This window comes from Psittacula echo (genome assembly GCF_963264785.1).
Source record: "Psittacula echo genome assembly, chromosome: 3".
NCBI lineage: Eukaryota > Metazoa > Chordata > Aves > Psittaciformes > Psittacidae > Psittacula > Psittacula echo.
The window spans coordinates 108,416,879-108,434,051 of record NC_137736.1 but is presented as its reverse complement, the minus strand read 5'-3'; positions in this window follow the sequence as shown (position 1 = coordinate 108,434,051).

Genomic DNA, 17,173 nt, shown 5'->3' with positions numbered 1-17,173 from the left:
ATTCCCAACACTTTCATGGACAAGAAGGTATTAGCAGCGTTCAAAGGAGCATTTGAGAAGCCAAGCCTTCTCCCAATATTTATCCTGTCCAAAATTACTATTACAAAAATCCTTTTTTATGTTAAATTACTGGAAAGCTTATGATAAGATAATTTTGATAACATCATGAGCCTGCCAAGTCATTCTCTCCTTCAGGAGGTATGAGGTAGGCAGACAGCCCTGGTTTGAGGTATCTCCAGCTGAGGCAAGTGTGTATTGCTGATATAACTGCATCTGACAAAACTGAGCTCTGATTCATCATGTCAGGGACATTCACATCAGTTTTGGACTGCAGACTATGTGTAGTGTACCACTTCACCAAATGATGCAGATCCTACTCTGCAACAGGTTCCAAATGATTTCTGGGCACAAGTTGAGATATGGCTTTTTTACTTAGAAAACCTCATGCACAACCTGTAACAGAGGTAAAGAAACAGAAGCAAGCAGCATTCCCATTTATTTTTATCTTTCAATACAGGGACCAGGATTGCATGGCTAGTAGAAAAAAACATGCAGAAACTGAGATTCCATAACTGAGTTAGGAGTTAAGTCACTCTAGTTGAAAGAAACCAGATTATTGCTGTTCAAGAACTCTGGGACACAAAATTGCAGTTTTAATATTTTTAATATTAACATTTTTAATAAATTAAATGGAGGTTAGTACTATATGATGAGGAAAGAAAGCGATCTGGGCAACTACAGGTCCTTTATGCAACATCAATAGTGTGCAAAGCTTTAGAAAGGACAGACTAATTAAAGACATCAAAGCAAATGCAAAATAAATTAAAATACAACAAAATATGCGGTCAACCTAACATCTTCTATTTTAAAATTATATTCCAGAGAAAAGAAATTGCATAAACCTCATCTCCTGAAGTTTAGAAACACTGACCACAATGAAAACTATCAGTTAAGCAGGAAAAGATGGAAATTATTACAGTGATGGTAGATAAGAACCAGCTCTATGGCAGACGATAATAAGAACCTAATGAGAGTTCCTTGAAACCATATGGATTGCCAAGGAAATCCAACAGCCTGTCCTCTAAGCAGAGACTAAAAGAAACTGGCCTCCTTAGCCTAGGAGAACAAAAGAAAAAGCCCCCAAAAGGGGAGATTATTATTTATAAATCTATTAGATGAATGAACACAGGAAAACAGGAAGTCCTATTTAACTTATTAGATCCCGAGGGCACAAAAATATATAGCTTTAAATTATCTCATAATAAATTGAGCCTGGAGTGGGGGAAAATGAATTACAAAAGCAGTGAGGTTCTCAGGTAGCCCTCCAAAAGGAGATGCAAGCAGAGAAAAGTGTCAGCTTTGGAGACTGATCAGCATCTTCCAATAAAGGCTTTACAGCCTATGACAATAGAGCACTGCTGTCTTCCACACATCTTTTCCAGCCCTACAAGGAATTTCAGTGTTGATGTTTGCTTGCACCCAGGCATACCACAAGACTGCCCAATTTAAGGTAGAAAAGTAAAACACACTCATTTTGCCTTGCACCCAGACATACCACAGGACTCTGATTTAGGGCAGGGAGCAAAATATTTTGTAATAGCTGTTTGTTTGGTATACTGACATAATAGTATCAAATCTAGAGTAAAGGTACTCAGTCTGCAACTACTAGGAAGAATCAGGAACCAGCCTGCAAATATGTAACGGCCACCTGAACAAAGGGACCAAACCTGTGAGTAAGGAAGACTGGATTAGACTAGTCCTGACCTACGGAAAAGTGTATATAAACTCCAGTGGCACTTGGGGAAGCTAGAAGAAGCCCTCTAGTTCCAGCTTCAATCTTTGAAGAGCTCTCAAGTCCAGCTGTTTCAGCCTCAGAGACTAAACCATCAAAGATTGTGGCCATTAGGGTCAACCAGGCAACATCAGATTTATAGTATCTTATACCTAGGGCTTGCCTGGCATGTGTGAGTAATATTTAATATATAGTTGTTACAGTACTTGAGTGAAGAACGGCTTGTTCTAAGTGTGGAGACCTGCCTCTCCTTAACAGCAGTTCTCAATCCCCTAACAGAGACAGTTGCAACACCCCAGTATCAACCCCATAATTGTAGTCCGAGAAACAGAGCCTATAGTACCTGTTAGCAGGACATGGTGTTGCCATAACACTGAAGTAGCTGAAAGATTGTGCAATTTTAATATTTCATTACCAAACTAGAGTTCTTTAAGATATTTTTGAAAGGCAGAGAGAGGGAAAATGCAACTACAACTTCCTTCCTTACCATTAGCACCAACTGGTCCCTAGTCTAAAGAGAATAGACTATTTCAGTTGTAAGGGACAAACAACGATCATCTAGTCCAACTGCCTGACTGTCCTGGGTTCAGCAGCAGCAGTCAGTTTTTCTTCTTCTTAGTAGCTGGTGCAGCACTGTGGTTTTGACTTTCGGCCTGGGAATAATACTGATAAAGCCGATGTTTTCAGTTGCTGGTCAGAATGTTTACCCTGACCAAGGACTTTGTGAGTCTCATGCTCTGCCAGGGAGGAGGAGAAGCCAGGATGAAGAGACAGAACACCTGACCCAAACTAGCCAAAGAGGTATTCCATACCACAGCACATCATGCCCAGGATGTAGAACTGAGAGTTCCCGGAAGGGCTGGATCACTACGGGGTGGGGATGAGGTACCGGTCAGTGAGCAATTGTATTCTCTTCCCTTGTTATTTCCTTTATCATTATTATTATTGGTGGTAGCAGTAGTGATTTGTGTTATACCTTAGTTATTAAACTGTTCTTATCTCAACCCGTGGGAGTTGCATTCTTTTGATTCTCCTCCCCATCCCTCCAGAAGTGGAGGGAAGAAAGGTGTGTGTTGGGGGGGGAAGTAGACTGCGTGGTTCTGATTTACGGCCTGGGCTTAAACCACGACACTGACCAATTCAGGGCTGACCAAAAGATAAAGCATGTTATTAAGGGCATTGTCCAAATGCCTCTTGAAGCACTGACAGGCTTGGGTCATTGACCACCTCTCTAGGAAGCCTGTTCCAGTGTTTGATCAACCTCTCAGTAAAGAAATGTTTCCTAATGTCCAGTCTGAACCTCCCCTGATGCAGCTTTGAACCTTTCTTAACATGTCCTCTTATTGGATACCAGGGAGAAGAACTCAGCACCTCCCTCTCCACCTCCCCTCCTCAGGAAGCTGTAGAGAGCAATGAGGTTGCCCCTCAGCCTCATTTTCTCCAAACCAAACAAGCCCAAAGTCCTTAGCTGCTCTTCACAGAACATTCCTTCCTGCAGGGCTGCTTCCCAGCAACTCCTCTCCCAGTTTATACTTCTGCCTGGCATTACTCCTTCCTAGGTGCAGAATCCAGCATTTCAGATACATACCAACTCACATGTGCTCAATGTCAGAATCAGGCTAGACTTGGGCCACACACCAAGTGTGTACCCTGCTCCTGGGTCTCTGTGTCTCATGTGACATCCCTGCAGCCTTGGCAGATCTGTGGGAGTTTTGAGGAAGCAGTAGAGTTTGATTTAGGTCAAAATGCCTGAAATAATTATGGTTAGGTTGTGTAAAAATGGTACTTTTATAGCGTAAAGTCACTATCACAGACTTGCCTCCATAACTCATGTCAAGGAAAAGAGGCAGCTCCATAAACAAGAAGTGGGGAATATCTTGTAGGCTATCTTCTTTCTCCAGAACAATTCCACATAGCAGTCAACCAAATTTTCCTGCCAAGTATAGGGAGCTGTTTCAGAAACAGAACTAAAAAGTGAAACAAACTCTGAGTGCTGCTCATCTACCTGGAAAAGGGTGTTGTTCAGACCCACAGATACTTCTGAAGTGTTTGTTGCAAGGCCACATTTTATTTTAGGTTACTTATATTAATAAAAAATCAATAAATTTTCTTTTTCTCTCTGTTCTTCCCAGCCTAGTTTTTTATAAAAGCAGCAGGAAGGGACACTTATGATCACTACATGCTTGTACAAGTATGGATGGAGTTTGACAGACATGACCAGAAGTATTTCCATCTCTTTGTCATTTGTCAGCCAAAAGTGATGACAAATGGTATGGCATTTTCTCCCTATGGCTAGTATGCTTTTAAGCAGGGAATTTATCTGTATGAATTTCTTCTTCATCAGTAGGAGGCTTCATCTCTAAATTGGGACACACTATGCTGAAAATTTTCATCTAAGAATGCCAATGTTGCAGAAGGAAGGAGATTAACACAGAGATTTGGTTTGATAGAGCATGCCAAGACAGTTGGGAGAAAATCTTTTTAAAGTTGAGAATACTTAACTCATTTGCTGATGCTACAAACCAGTGTGAAAGCACTGACATGTAGCCTGTTTATTTAGCAGGCGCCATTCACAACAGCAACTGTTGGAAAATATTCTTAGAAGAACTCTGACAAGATTTGGTGTGCCCATGATTTAACATCTCTTCTTTTTCTTCTATTGCTTCACAATGTACCCAATTTGAGGTATTACTTTCTAAACAGGTATTTCAACGCTCTTTTTTCCTAATTAAAAAATCTAAAACGGTGGCCTAACACTGAAATAAAGTGACCAAGGGACTGAATATGGACATTTCAGCATATGAAACAGAACTAACGTTATTCACAAACAGCTATATTAAGCTACAGGGGTATCATAAAGCCGCATTCATGAGTGTTTGCAGAGTGTTTTGATCTACTTTATTGAACAGCACCTTATTAGCAAAAATTATGATAAATGAGAAGATTATAACAACAACTCTCTCTCTACAAGTGCTGCAATAGAAAGAAGGAAATAAGCATATTTCAGATTGGAGTTGCTACATTAATAATTAAGAAATGAAGCTTCACAGAAAGGGTATTTGGAAGATTTTATATTCTGGAGTTTAGGATGACCAAAATATGAATTTTTTTTCTGTTATTTATAATATTATAATATATTATAAATATATAAATATAAATATTATAATATATTTATAATTTTTTATAAAATTTAACAGCTTGTTGTTATTCCTTTTAACAGAAGTAGTATTTTACATCTTGATGAGAGAGATGCCAGAGGTTAAGATAAAGGGACAAACAGGAGTCTGTGGGATCAATGTGTTCAACTGAGTACGAGCAATTTTGTTACTCCATTACATTCCATAAAGCAGGCTGGTGCATTTTGTATCCAGCTATAGCACTGATCCATTATAGAAAGAGAAGACATGGTTCTTCTCATTTATTATTTATCAGACAGGGCATGCACAACTTGTCTGACATCATCCTTGTCACAGCTAATGAGAAACTGAAATAAACCAAGTTTTGGCATCACAGAAGAGATGGAAAAGCTCTTTCAGGTCTAATGATCCATTTTTCTGCAGTAGGGGAGTGCTCTCTAAAATATACAACCCCGTAATTCATTGTCTATAATTGTATATATCCCAAAGTGATGAGCTTTCCACACCACTACTGTATACCAATACAGTTTAAAAGATGTGTTTAGAATTGACAGAACTAAGCAAAGCAAACCAGAAAGAACTTCAAGTTTGTCAGCTCTTAAATCTAATTTAATGTGATGAACACCATCAGGCTGAGATACTGCGTGGTACAGGGCTGCTGAGGTAACAGGAGCCTATGCCAAGTGCCAGGGAAGAATCTCCAATGCCAGTCCAATATAAACATGAAGGTAATGAGGTGAAAATTACTTGTTAATGCCTGTAAAGAGACTCCACGTCACTCTGAAGTCCAAAAATCAGCCTCCAGTGCACAGCTTGCTCCATCTCTTGTCCATGGACTCTCTAGAGATGCTGACTCAGCACAGGCATGAGCTTGGATACACCTCTGAGTCCAAAGGAGAGAGCTAAGGACCTCAACAGATTTTTCTTCCCTAGCTCTCTTATTTAGCATCACAGATAGGGCCGGGCCCCCAGATCCGCCCCTGGGGAGTAGGAGAAATATGAGATGCTGCTGGATGATTGGGGCAGGCCATGGACAGTGCTATTACAAGAAATCTCATGAGAGTCCATGAGAAGTGGTAATTCATGTAGAAATACAGCTGGGATGGGAAGATGGAGGATATGGAGGGAGAAATTTGAGAAGAAAGGGGAAGGTTTATAGGAGGCAGTTTATGGGGAAAGTGCAGGTACACAAGCAAAAATTGAGAGCTCAGTACTGCAATTCTGCTTCTCTCCCAACAGGTCTCCAGACATTTACTGACATTAGCAATTTCTTTCATAGTGCAAATGCTTTTATGGAACATGACTTAGCAACAGCTGGTGCCTGCTTGTAAAGTACATCAGACCACTCTGAAGCTACTATCGTGTTCTTCATGATCTCAGCTTACATTAGTTAAAACCTGATGATAGTTTTGCTGTTATTCCTGCAGAATTCCAGAGTATACCAGATATAACTAATGAAGAGACAGCCAGGTAAAATTAGCCTAACCTAAAACAAAGTTCAAACTGTTCCTTTTTCTTCACTGAAGCTTTAACTAAAACTCTGTTATGGTCTAACCCCAGCTAGCAGCTAAGTACAATGCAGCCACTCACTCTCTCCCACACGTGGGATAAGAAGGAGAAGCAGAAAAAAAGGTAAAACCCATGGGTTGAGATAAGAACAGTTTAATAATTAAAATTAAATCAAATATTATAATAGTACAATAACAGTAATGAAAAGTGAGGAAAAAAAAGATAAATAAAAGCCTAGAAAGACAAGTGATGCACACTACGGTTGTTCACCACCTGATGACTGATGCTCAGCCGGTCTCCAAGCAGTTATTGGCGCCTCCTGGTCAACTCCCCCCAGTTTATATGCATCTCATAGTATGGACTATTTCTTTGGAAGTTCAGGTCAGGAGTCTGTGCTCCCTCCCAGCTTGTTGTGCTCCTCCTCACTGGCAGAGCACAGAAAATGAAAAAGTCCTTGATTTAGAGTAAGCACCTACTTAGCAACAGCTAAAACATTGGTGTGTAATCAGCATTATTCTTAAATAATTATATATATATAATATATATTTTTTCTTAAATTATTATATATATAAAATAATAATTATTAAATAATTATTCTTAAAAAACTAAAGCCAAAACACAGCACTACCAGCTATGAAGAAAATTAACTCAATCGCAGCCAAAACCAGGAAAAAAATGGTAATTTAAATATTAACGTTTTTAGTTCCTTTTTTATGGGAGACCAGAGCATTAAAGCTCTGATCTTTACTATTTTCCACCAGCTGTCTTATCTCAAGTAGGTGGTGACTGGGATATGCAACCATTCTCCTGTAAGAAAAAAGAAGCTAAACCTTACTTACCACTGAAAGGAACCTGGCACACATTCGTGCCCTACTGAGGGGTCACCAGAGGAGCTCAAATCACCTGCCTCATCATGTTCCGAGTGTAATCACCACCTATCAGAAATGCTGCCTTATTTTGGTTTCATAGAATCATAGAATCTTAGAATGGTTTGGGTTGGAAAAGACCTTTAGACCATCTAGTTCCAACCCCCTGCCGCGGGCAGGGACGCCCCACACTAGACCACTAGACCACTGTGGAGAAAATTTCCACAGGTAATTTTAGGGAAGACAGCTAAGCCTTTTCTTTCTAGCCTGACCTTCACTGCTGCAAGTTTCTTTTGCACAAAGACACGTAGGTCTTCACAGGCAGCTTGAAACCTTCCTTCCTCTGGTGTACCTCCATCACAACCAACAATATACTTGCTAAAAATTCCAAACAATGACTGTCTTCTATTGAGCTGATCAAAAAGAAGATGAAAATGCTGATAAACTAGACCACCCCATTTAAAGGTCTAGTTAAAGACTGCTAAAATGTAAATATATCCATTAAATACACACTTATAAAGAAAAACCTGATTATGATCTACAGACAAAACCTACTGTACCAAATAATGTGACTTGTTTATTAAAAACCTGCATTTTTCTATTTTTTGACATAAAAATTCATCCAGTATTTCAGAAACTATTCTTGTTGAAAGCAGGGTCCAAGCAGCCCCAACCATTGTGAAGTGCAGTTGGCACTGACTAATTTTAGGTATGTGGTATATCAGTTTTCCTGGAAGTGGCCCTGTGTTTCCATTGACTTTACAGCGACCCTCAGGCAAGCATGGTCCTAGCTTGAGCATCTTAGATCGTCTATAGTATTGTTTTATGAATCTGGGCCTGTTGCCCTGGAGTCTGTAAAAAATAATTTCTGAGAAACAGGAAAACAATTAAGAAAGAGGGACAAGAAATAGAAGGTTTTCAAGTTGGCCCCAAAAACGCCGAATTCACCCCAGTGTAATTCTGCTGAACACAATGGAAGTACACAGGAGATGAACTTTTCCCACTGTCTTCACAGGACATTAAGCAGCCTATGAAACATTTTGATCTAATTAAATTATGTGATGGTCCTGCAGGTTTTCAGTATGGGAACAGAAATTCTTTATGTGACATTAAGTTTTTGTATTCTTTTAGTACTCACATGACAATGCAAGTGATTACTCACTCAAGTCTTTGGAAATCCTGATTCCAGCCAGAGATGCTGCTTGGGAATGTGACAATCCTGACACAGGAGAAGGAGGGACAAGAATGAACACTGACAATACCACAGCCTCAGCATTCACATTCACTGCTGGAGCACTCCCTAGGTAATAGTATTTTCTTCCAAGCTCATTAAGGACTAAATTTGTCTTATAAATCAGTTTCTGGTAGTAAGCAATAAGAAGTTGCTGTAGTACCTCCAAGAATACGAGGTGAGGGCAACTCCCAAAGCAATGATGGGCTCCTTGGTGTAAGGGGGGCTCTGCCTTACATTCCCACTGAGGTGATTAGCATGATGGGGGCAGAAGTGTATAGTTACCTGCAGCCATAAGCATTAGGAGCTGCAGTTCTGCCAGGTCCCAGAAGAAATGCACAAAGACTTCTTGCGTCAACTGCTCATCCTCCTTAACAGCCAGCACAGGCTGCTTGTCACAACTGCCCTGCTGTTACATCCCCTGCCACTGGAGTGAGAGCTCCCAGTGATTTCTGCAGCAGCTGGGTAGGCACCAAGAAATAGCCGCAAAGGCAATTAAATAGGTGATATTCTTTGGTTTAGAGCAAATCACCATGCCTTATGCAGTACTTAGACAGGCGAAAGCAAAATTAATATTCTCATAAGAAGGAAAATTCTCACTCCTTAGTGTTTTACTCTGCTGACATGAATAGTTTTAGCTACAATAAAAAAGAAAAATTGCCTGATTACCAAACAGACATTTGCTGAGAAACACAGTGCAATAAACTTGTTCTAGCTCTGCTTTTTAACTTGTTATTAAAGCTGTACTAAATCACTAGGGCATATGCAGAATAAAAAGCAGCAAGTCATTTGCCAAAGACAAGACATCAGATATCCATAAGAACAAACGTTTATGTTTAAAAACACATACATCTACTGCAGCTAGAAACAACCAAAGATTGGAAAATCTTCATACCATTGAGTAATAAATCATACTTGGCACTCTCTTTGGGAGAGCTGTGTTAAGAACCAGTCTCCCAGTGGTAACACACAAAGCTATTGAAATTTCATAAGCTTTTTACAACTGCATACATAAGAAAAAATGAGAATAAAGCACTTGGCATGAAGTAAGTTTGTGTAAGAAATAATTCTGGGATTTTTTTTTTTAAATTAGGTCAACCATTGTAGCGTGAAAAAATGTATTGTGTATCCCAGTGCTTGAAGGCAGTGTCGAAATTTAGAGGGAGGCCTTTGCACAAGGAGGGTGGTACTGCAGCAATCCACTAGCACATCTATAGAGCAAAGCCCAGACAAGCTGTCAGGGAAGGAGAACAAGCTCATGTGCAAAGTCCCATGCTTCATCCTCCCTGCCAGTGCACTGCAGCTCAGGAGTCACCCCAAAATCCCGTTGAGACACAGACAATACAGTTATTTGCCTAAATACACTATTAAATGTGCCACAGTCAATGTTTTATTAACCAATGAGTGCTAAAAGCATCAGGATAGCCATAAAACATCTCCCACAAACAACTGCAGTGACCACAGGATCTGCCATTGAGCTCGTACTTACAGCATCTGCCAGGACAAAGCTCGATGTTTAACTATTTCTTCACAAACTGCTTCCACATGCTTGTTTGCTCATTGTGCCATTTCTTCCATTGGTTGCTTGTGTTTGACAGCATCTGGACCACAAAACGATCCTTTCCCCCCTCTTTTGCAAAATTAGCAGGCTGCGAAGTGATGCAGGACTGCTGCTGCAGCCAATGTCTCCCAACAGCCCAATGCAGCAGAGGCTTTAGCTCCCCCTTCCCAGCGTGGGTTTTTTCTTTCTTTGTGTGTGGTTTGTTGTTTTTTTTTTTTTAAAGAGATATGGTCCTGACTAACGTCAGGTTTCAGGAGCCCAGTGCAACCTGACATTTTGCTGCATTATTTCTTCACTTTCTACATTTCTTACAATAAAAATTATATTTCTTACAATAGAGATAATAGATTTTCTACCTTTTTATTTCATGCTTGAACTATCCTGCTGTGTCAAAGAATGCTTACGTTTAAAGTGTTCACAATTTGAACAAGTCTCTGAAAACTTCTGTCTGTTTAGCAGCTTTAGTAAATACCCTTACTGCTCTGTTTCTGGCTCTCTCTTTACCACCAGCATGCTTCACTCGTGCTCTTTAGGACTGCCTTATTAATTTTGTCAGTGCTGATGAAGACTCAGAAGTCCACGTGCTACCAGTAACATCCTGAGTTTGGCTTCTTTTCCAAGTTGGCACAGGTAGCTGTTAGCACTTACACATTTTGAAATTTAGCTCTGTATTTACTTCACATTTATATTCCTGTTCATGTGATCAGTTCTGCCTAAAGCAGAACTCAGAAGAATTGGGGAACTCAGATACAAGCTTTAACAGAAACAAAGACTGGACCATTTAAAGCATTTCTAAGATTTTTTATTCCCTCACCTTAGTCACCTATGTTAACCTGCCAGGCTGCCCTCCAAGGAAAACAAGAAAGCTTTCCTTTGAGAGCTCTTCCAATCTTGCTAGTCCTGCTGCTTTGAACTCCGTATGTTAGTGCAGAGAGCTGCCACAACCTATGGTCCAGGAGCCCACTGCCAGAAACACGTCCTTTCGACCCCTGCCAGTCTTCATTTAAAATGCAGCACTTCACAAGAGCTTCAGGAGTGGCTGAAAGTGTGAGATTAGGGATTTCTAGGGACTCAGAAACTCTCTTGTCCCTCTGCAGTCCTTGGCTGCACAGAAGATGCACTAGAAATAGCTTGTCTATGGGATAACCCCTGCAGAGGTAGGGAAAACAACTACCGACAGGAGGAAAACACAGTGCTACTGCAGCCTTGAACAGACAGAGGAGTCCTCCTTAGAGAACTTTAGGACCTCCTTGCTCTAAGACTCCTTGCATGACTGTGTTGCTCTGAGTTAAAAAAAAAAAAAAAAAAAACAAACACAAAAAACAAAAACCTGTTTTCCTGCCAAGGAGCTGAGGCTGAATTCTCTCACGTTGAAGGTTTAAGTAACATTGCAAACACTAAGAGGCATCTGCAACACTGTATAAAAGGATACATTGACCTTCCAAGGAAAATAAGCCTGCTTCATGTTAAAGTACATCTGATAGTAAGTGAAATTATTTGTGTTACCAAAAGCAGTTTACTGGAGGAGGCCAACATCCTTATGTTTAAAGTCCTGGTCATGGAAGGTTGAAAGGTACTGAGCACAAGTAAGCAACAAAACTGGCACTACAGTATTGCTTTTTGTGGCACAGAGATCAGGGAAAACACATTTTTCTGGTCATCAGATCTCAGCTTTACCGAAGTTCACCACAGTCACAGTAAGAAATCCTCTCTGAGTCCAAGTAAACAAAAGGAGATTGTAACCAGGCAGAGTAGACTGTTAAGCCAGGAAAATATGCAGTGCCAGTCTCCAAAATATTGCCCCACTGGATAAGCTCCTGCAGCACAGTGATCTCACACAGCTGTCATGTTGCTCCTAAATTTAGCTGCTGAAAGCATTGGCTCCAACACTGTGGCACGCTGAGAATGACACCTTATTTCCCGAGCAGGGCAATAAGTTGGCTGCAACTGCCAGGGGCTGTGCTGGCCACATAGGTCGGTAGGGTGGCATCAGCCTTGCCTATCAATATCAGACCCTGAAAGCAGAAAAATATCTATATAGGGGGCTGGGAATGAAGCCATGGATGACATAGGAAGCGTCCCAAGGATAGGAGGCAATGAAGGACAGCATATTGAAAAGAAAACACTTTAAAAGTAGTCTTTCACAAACAGCTCAAATCCTTTTAAAGCAGCAGCCATGAAAAGTTCTCACTTGAAATTCTTTTCCTAAAGTGAAAAAATAGATTGGGAAGAGAACTGCTAGCATTATTAGCGATCTTCTTATGGAAGAATGTTAGCTGAGGGCAGCCCTGTCTCTGGAAACTGAGCCTGAAAGAGCAGCTGGGCTTCCCACATGGGAAGCAGGTGAAGGGCGAATTTCCCCTCCAGGGATTTTTTGAAACAAAGACAAAAATAAATATTTGATTGATGCATTCACTATCCCAGCCATGAAAATCAGGTAAAATTAGAAGGCTCATTGCTTCTGCTGAGTTTGGTATGACTTCTATTGACACTGACACGGGTCAAATGCAGCCAGCTACTCAAATGGGTCACCCACAAAGCTGATGCCTTATAAAGCTCACCCACCCCCTCCCTCAGCCAGAACTATTCTTCTTACTTCTCTGCCTCTTTTGTTTCACCCCTCTCCTCCCCAAATGGGACACCTCCTCTCACAGAGCACTCCCAATATTGGCAGCCTCTGCATGATGCCCACGGAGGGAGAAGCACAAAATCACATCCACTCCTGCCCCTCTGGTGCTCATCACCCTGCAGCACAGTGACCAGACCACTGCACATGGGGAGAGCTGGGCTCCCACCAGGCAGCGCTGGGCTGGAACCAGCCAAAAACATACATTATCACTCACCCCTGCAACGCACTGTGCCACTGCAATGCTGAGCAAATGGCTTTATCATCCACATTCAGCCTACAGCCAACACCAAAATGAGAGGAGCTGAAATATTCCTCAAATAGCAGTGTACTGTATTTAGGTAACAGACCCAGTTCAGAACTTATAAGGACTGACTGCTTCAGCTGTGTAGAAAATCTCAAAAGAGGTGACCTAGCCATTAGGAGAAATATGAAACAAAATTCAGAATTTTAACCATGGTTATTTATTTGTAAAGAGTGCCCTAATTCCATGTTAATTTGATTAAAATTTTCCAGGCAATGCAAGATCACACCCCTCAGCTGTTGGAGGAAAACTGGCAATTCCCTTTTTAGTCCATCTCCCCAGCCTCTGTCATTCCCAACCTCAAATTAAAGGGGATAAAAATGAAGCTTGGCCATAAAACCTTCCTGCAAATACATCTGTTAGTGACCTGCACTCTGCGACAGCGCAGATTAAGCTCTTTAAAGTCAATGAATGTTCAACAGATATCTAATTAGTGACATATAAAGATAAGATGAACTGTTGACAATCTGAATTAATTTCTTAAAATATCAACAATAGCGAGACGGGTTTTATTGTGTTATGTTAAATACCTGGAACTTCATTAGCTGGATCTTGTAGTGAGATCATCGTAATACTTAGAAGAGCAAACACTTCAGGACAGCCCATTGCAGCTGCCCCAAGTGACTCACATGTGATTTGAAGGTGCTGCAGGGAAAAAAAAAGAAAAAAGATTGGAAAGAGGTGATCTAACTGAAGTGTCCAATACTGTGAGTGCCAAGACTCCCAAGTTTGATTCTTTAAGTTAAAATAGTGATTTCTCTATTCTGTAATTGATCATATCTGTGGTAGACCTCTTGTTAACCTTGACAAAAAAGACAGAAATGTTTAAAGCTAACATTTCTAAGACTGTGATTAAGGATTATTAAAATACCATCTTTCCCAGGCTATTAGCGCCATAACAATTAGAACGCCAACAAGGCCAGACTATTAGTGTTTGGGTGATTAAAATACCAGCCTGGTCTTCTAGAGCCAGAATGATTAGTATATTGCCAGGCCAGGCTATTAGTGTCAGCACCACCAATGGTGTGGAATTTTATGGTCCTTTCAGATTTTAATTTAGGCTCAGATTAGTTTGACATGCTGCTTTTTCATGAACTATAATTTTCATCATTGAAGTATATATATGCATATTTCAGATATTCATGGATGCATAACAAAAACATGTTTTGATGCATTTGTACCACACTGATAATGGAAAACTTAACATGTCATCTGAGTAGGAGGCTTCATGAAAAGACTGGATTATCAAGTAAGAATTCCAAGCAGGATAAGAAAAACAATGATGAAACATATTCACCCTCTAACTAAAATGTAAATGCCAGCTCTGTCTGTCCATGGCACACAGTCTGGCTAGAGCTGTGCAGCCTGACTGACCCAGTTTGCTCAGGGCAGAAGACATATTAACTACTGCAGCACACAACAGCCCTCCCTGATTCCCTGAGGCAGCTGGGGAACAGCTGATGTGGAGAGCTGGCTTTGGTGCTCAGATTCTGGAGATGGGCTTTTCCTATGATTAATACTGCCAACACTGATGGAGGAGCAAAACTCTATATTAAGGGCAGAAAGGCCACGGAAGATGCACTGGTAAAGGCCTCAGCTCAGGCTCCCAACAAGGTGGGACCATGAAGAACCAGCTTTGTAGAAGCAGATACTTCCAGGAGGCTGATGTCATAGCAATGACAGTTGGGCTGTAGTGTTTAGACCATGAGTGTGCAACTCAGAATTGCATCTATGCTGCTTCTTAGAACAGTATATGGTTCATATATACACATACATTTATACTATATACTATATATATAGTCATATATGCAATTGACCATTTACAGGTAGTTTTCATTTCCTGTCTTTTAAAACTATCCAGATATCCTTGCAATCTTATTCTGTGGCCGCTTAAAATTCCTTGAAAACCATTAGCAGCGAACTCAAATGCCTTTGGTAGACAGAATTACCACTATCGTGATACACTGAGCCTCTCAATTCAAGCAGGTATGTGAGGTATGATTTGCAGTTACAAAATTCATTGTAAGTCTAATTGACCTTTGCCCAGTGTCATAGTTATTCATGTGTCCTCTTCTTTTTTTCTTTATTAGAAATCTTGTGAAAGTGTCCTGAACAGATATTTAACTTACCAGTCTGTTCCAAGGTCCCTCTTGGAACCCTTTCTGAAACATGGTCTCATCAGTTGCTTTCCAGTCCTCTGGGAACCAAAGGGGTATGAAGCAAAAATTACAAGCATGGACAGAGATTTGGGTATTTCATTTACAGGTTCTTAAATGAACTTCTTTTTGAAATTGTCTAGGTGAAACATCTGGTCCTGGTATTTTGTTACTCCTCATTTTATGTACTGGTCTATGCATACTTCACTTCGAGGCAGCTACTTTATGTAGTTTCTGTCTGGAAGGATGCCAGTATGGAGGTTTCCCTGTGCTCTGTTGTGGTGAACATCATAGATGCAAATAACTGAATCAGCTTTTCCTGCTATGAACTTATTTTTTTGTTTATCATAGCAGAGCTTTATGGGAAGTGTTTGAAAAATTATGTAGAATTAGTTTTGTGCTTTTGCAGGTTGTTCCTCAGTAATCAGCTCAGAGCTGTGCCACTTCCAGCCTTGCTTTACTTATGAAAGGATATTTTGCTACATGAGATGTTTCATTTGAGCAATGGTAGCCAATACTTTCTTAAACATGATATCACAGAGTGTAAGATAGGCATGAGCTAGCATTAATCTTCATGTTCAACAGTCAAAGCAGAGTCATGTTTAACACATTATTTGCCATGATTTAAATACCAAAGAAATACACTCAGGAGAGAAAGATGAAAAGACCCATATGTGTAACAATTTACGGACACCTCAACAGATATAAGTAAAGTTATGGAAAATATTTCAGGGACCTCTCGTCTTTCTCTCTTGTACCTGCTTCCTGGGGATCATGACAGAAACAAAGAGCCAGCTGTGAGAAATGAGAGATGTTAAACTGGTTTTTAAAGACAGGCTGGTAGCATGAGTCAGACTGCAGTGTCAACAAGCCTGCACCCTGCCTCCATCCTGCAGTCAGATAAAGGATTATTAATTATTATAATAATAAATAATAAAATTACGTGTGAAACATTCATCTAATATATATTATGTATATATTCTATATAAATATATAGAAGGTAATTATATGCATTTTAATTATAAATATGTTTCAGAAATTTGTAAAATAATTTTATAATCATAATCATTACCATAAAGGTTGCTGATTGATAGCCACTATCTGCTGGTATGGTACAGCCATGAAGAAGGGAAGTGTGATCTACAGGAGACAGAAAATAAGAAGTTACTAGTTAGTGAGAGCTATTTGCAAGATTGTACGTGATTCTGATTTAATCCTGCTTAAGCAGGATGCTAAGAAAATGCAGAGAACAAATTCAGGGAAGCCCTGGCAATACAGTTAGAAGATAACATTCACCTTGAAAGAAGAGATTAAAGCTACTTAATTTGTTTATCAAAGGACGGTAAAGAAGAAAGATGACCAATCATCAGTAATACCCTTGGATATCCAGGAAGCAGAAGATAGTTTAAGCTACTGGACAGTATTAATTTCTCATTCAGAAATGCTCTACTTGTTTTTGCATGCATTTTTATCCTTTTTTATGTGGCCATTCAATATTTCATTTTCATGAGGGGTATCTTGACAGAAATTTATCCTTGAGCATAAGTTAAGAAGTATTTCCTTCTCAAACAATTTTGCTTAATCAGTTTTCATAAAATTCTTGATAACCAGCTGTGCCTTTTATCTCCCATTTCATCTCTGTCATGCACCAGTGTACTAGTCTCACTATCAGACAACTCACTCCTGGACAAAATCTTGTTCATCTTCCCTTGTCTGCTTTTTGTCATCCCTATAAATATATGGATTCACTTCATGCCTGTGCATTGTGTCAGCCACCCTATTTTTCTGCATCTAACGGGAGTCCTTTGGAAGCTAACAGGCATCTCTTCAGAGGGTATTGACCTAAGCCTCAGCTTCTTTCTATGTAACATCTAACTGCCAGCATCGCACTTCCAAACATCTGTTTAGGTTACCATAGGCTTGTATCAGGAGCCTGACATGCCTCTCCTTGGAGTAGTCCCTCCTGAATCAAGGCTGCGATCAGCTGCAAT